We start from the raw sequence: 4,102 nt of genomic DNA, 5'->3' as shown, positions 1-4,102 counted from the left end.
GATATGTTGGCACTATCTCTTTCCCTGCTGGGAAATACATAGTGTTATTAAGGATGCATGCTGGTGGGAGGGTTCATGAAGAGTGTCTTCTGGGACTTTGCAAGATGAGGATGAGAACCCCAGGGCGTGCCTGGAAGGCCTTGGTCTGTGCGAGGCTGCCATCGTGTGGCCACTGCAGGTATTGCTCCCGGAACCCAGGAGCGCATGCGTGCGCAGCTTGGTTTATGTTATCGTTTTCTGTTTTGTTTTTTTGTTTGTTGGTTGGTTGGTTGGTTGGTTGGTTTTTTGGTTTTTTTTGGTTTTTTCTTTTTTTTAGTTTGATTGCTTGCTTGTTGTTGTTTTGGTTTTTGGGGTTTGGGGGTTTTGTTTTGTTTTGTTTTGTTTTGAATGATGGGTCAACTAAACTGACAAACAAGCTTTTGAAGAAAATGAGATTTAAATGCCGCTCTCTGCTCTGAGTCTTTCCCAGCACACCTTCCAAACCACAAGAGCAGCCTTCACTAGCTGAGGCAGAGATCTCAGCGGGGGTAGTCAGAGGTTCTATATAAAAAGCAGTCTCCAGCATGGCACTTGAACTTGTCCTTGTTCCACGGTTAGATTCTGTGTTCAGAGTCCCAGAGTCCTAGCCTACCACCAAGCCAATGCTCAGCTAACAATAGCTTACCTGAAGTTTTCTTAGAAGATAGTACGGCAAGAGTGGCCTGGGTCCGAGAGCTGGAGGGTGGGTGCCTGGGAGTTCCCAGGGGCCCAAAAGCACAGCTATGGTATCTAAGGAAGAGAGGCAGAAAAAACTGATGACAGACAGAAACAGGAACAGAACAAGACAAACAGCGAGAAGAAAACCAGTTAGTCACGATGTGACTTCATGATTACCACTACTGAGGTGGTAGTGCCATCTTCGGCTGATGCCAACACGGTCACAGGTGGGGCCCAGGTAGGAAAGGCCACCAGCTGAGCTTCTGGGGCCCACGTGGCTGGGAGTGTGAGCCCAGAAAGGACAATGGGACAAACATGGAGGTGCCACCAGTTTGGGGCAAGATCGGACGATGTTCAGCATCACCGAGCCTTTGTCCTTCGAGTAGATGACAAGAAGAAAGAAATGCAATCCTGTCTGGAGATGACTCTGAAAGGAGTGTGGTGTCACCTGGATTGTGTTGTCTGTCATTCAGTAGGGTGGAGCCTGTGACATAGATGTAGCATGCCGAAGCATGGTGTGTAGGGATTTAGTCCTGACTACACACCCGAGTGCGAACTCTGCAGGTCAGAACTAAACACAGACCTTTGGAATCCTATGCAGATCGGTCCTAAAACGGCCCTCCCGTGCTAGGATCTGAGACTCTCCAGTGTCTCGTATAAAATGCTGTATTGGGGGCTAGAAAGAAGGTTCAGCACTTAAGGGCACTGCCTGCTCTGCCAGAGGTCCTGAGTCCAGTTCCCAGCAACCCCACGGTGGCCCACGACCATCTATAATGGGATCCAATGTCCTCTTCTAGCATGTCTGAAGACAACTACAGTGTACTCACATACATAACATAAATAAATCTTTTTTTTTTTTAGAAATGCTATATTTGCATAGAATTTACACAGACCCTCCCTAAAGACTAGGCCCATGCAGATGACACCCAGAATCTGATGCTTAAATGTTGTATGAATAGTTGTTAAACTGTGTCATTGGGGGGGTGGGGACATAATGACAGAGGAAAACAGACTTTCATGTTTGCTGACACTGGCAGCTTTTTACAACATACATTCCGGGAGTTGTTGAGTCCACAGATGGGGAAGCAGGAAATGAAGAGCTGCCTGCACCTGAAGAATGAGGTGGATGGAACATTTACCCGAGTAAAAGCTTCTGTCCCTGGCATTAGCCCTTGAGCTTTCAGAGGATCCTCCTGGGACTGTTGGTCCATACATGTCCAGCAAGGCCCATGAGGCTTGGAACTGCAGTGTCTGGGTCAATATTATCAAAAAGGCGGTGGACTGGGTCTTTAGAATCAAAACCTGGTGTGGCTCCTGTCGACCACGCGTTACAGGAGACATCGTGGAGTGTCACTCTTTCTCCCCAGCTCCCCTCTCCATGGTCACCAGGACTGAAGGAATCCTGTAGCACACAGGAGGAGATGGAGACACAGGCACATACAAGCTTTTGAGAAATATGAAGCAACTTTTATCAAACCTTTTAAGCTTCAGTCGGTTTAAAATGAAGCTTTTTTTATTTGGGGAGGCTGAAGATGTCGCTCAGTTACTCAGCACTGGCCTAGCTGCAGAAGGCCCTGGGTCCAATAGGTTATATATGTACGTGCGCACACACAAACTTTTTCCTAACATAGAAACTGTAGAATTCAGGAAACTGAGGCAGAGGGTTGTCTGGTACAAGACCAACTAGGGGTACCAAGAGCAAAAACAGAAAAAGCACCTTTAATCCCGGTACTTGGGAGGCAGAGGTGAGCAGATCTGAGTTCAAGGCAAGCCTGGTCTACAGAGTGAGCTCCAGTACAGCCAGGGCTATGCAGAAGAAGGAAAAGAAAAAAGAAAAAAAAAAGAAAAACCTGTCTTAAAAGAAAAAGAGCAAGAAACCCAAGTACTTATTTTCGTTTTTAAAATGAGTCATCATGGTGTTGCTTATCAACTCCATGTCCTCACATCCCAGAACCCTCCTGAGTGCTACCTCAGAGGGCTGGGCCCTGGGCAGTCATGGCCATTGTACCGCATGCACAGGGGGCATCCCATTCTGGCCTTAAGTTGTGTTTCCAGTATCACCAAGGCTTTCCACAGGCTTGCTGTCCTGAGGCTTACTAAGTTTCCCCCCATTCTGCCTTCCCTGTATACTCATTGTCAAGCGCCTCAAGGAAATGTGACATGTCTGAAGGAAATGAGGTTACAAAAGATTAGCCAGTTCCCTTAAGCAGCCTTTGATCCTTCACAGAAGCACGCTGTGGCACCGAAGGAAATTACTCCTTCCTAAAGTCTCGTCTGAAGCTGACCGAGGGCTTTCCCATGGCCAGAGCTGCAGCCTTAGAGTCCTTGCTCTTGTGTGGTGGTGCAAGCTCGGGACAGGAGCCGCTCACTTCTCTCCCTCCTCCGCAGCAAGAGTTTGTGCTCTGAAGCGAAGGCACCAAAGAGGAAGCACAGGCAGAGAAAACCTGTATCTCACAGAGTAATGGCTATTCTTTTTGTCTGAGAGAATTTTTTTTTAATTATAATTTTCTGTATAAAAATATCCATCAGACAGAAGTCAAAGGGAAGGCACATGGTTATCAGGAACAAGGTGGATGGTTCCAGCAGCTCCCTGACCAGGTGATCCACAGGTTCAGGGTGAACAATGAGGGTCGTAGGCGGAAGGCTCAGCAGGAGAGGAGAGGAGCATCAGCAGAGGTTGAGAGAAGGCCAGAGTCCAGGGTCAGGCCTGGTCAAAGTTGAGTTTCTTGGCTAGAGGGGTTTCTCCTAGCCCTTCGACATCCACCAGGTCACTGTTGGCATCCATGGGAGTCGTTCAGAGCACTGAGTGTCACATCAGCCTTCTGCTTCTTTATGGGAGAACCCACAGCTTCAGGGACATGGAGCTGCTAGGTAGAGGGGTGTTTGGAGGTGAGAGGACACCAGAAGAGACACATCTTCTTGGCTCCTATCTTGGGTGACTCAGCTGGGAGGGGGATGCCGGAGTCTTCATACACTTTTCGCTTCACAGTGGTCTTTATCTGAGCCACTGTCCGTTCCTTGATGACACAGCTGATGTGATTAAGATCGTCCCCAAAGCACTTCACAGCAGCCCTCAGCATCTCTATCTCTGTCTCTGTCCACTTGGCACCGGCAGGGGAAGAGTCCCACACTGGATGCAGCTGCATCATCAACTCCCCGAGCTTCGTGAAGGCGGCGTTAGCCGTGGAGATCTCTCCAACCTTGGTGGATGCTGACATCACGCCCCCCCGCCCCCTCCCCCGCACCTCCTCACGGAGATGCTCTACCGCCACCACCATGCGAGCTGGAAACCACCGAGATGGCTATTTATTCTTGATTGTCAACTTGACTACACCTAGAAGTAACTAAAACCCCAAAATGGAGGCCACAGCTGGATTCACTTCTAATCTGGAGGTGGGAAGACACA

At 48.8% G+C, this 4,102-nt stretch overlaps 1 pseudogene; it reads right to left on the bottom strand.

Annotated features, from left to right (window-relative positions):
- Positions 1–3,341: 3,341 nt before the first annotated feature.
- Positions 3,342–3,914, bottom strand: LOC116100567 (annotated as a pseudogene).
- Positions 3,915–4,102: the final 188 nt, after the last annotated feature.

Source organism: Mastomys coucha, unplaced genomic scaffold, assembly GCF_008632895.1.
Source record: "Mastomys coucha isolate ucsf_1 unplaced genomic scaffold, UCSF_Mcou_1 pScaffold21, whole genome shotgun sequence".
Taxonomy (NCBI): Eukaryota; Metazoa; Chordata; class Mammalia; order Rodentia; family Muridae; genus Mastomys; species Mastomys coucha.
This window is presented reverse-complemented; position numbering and strand designations above follow the sequence as displayed.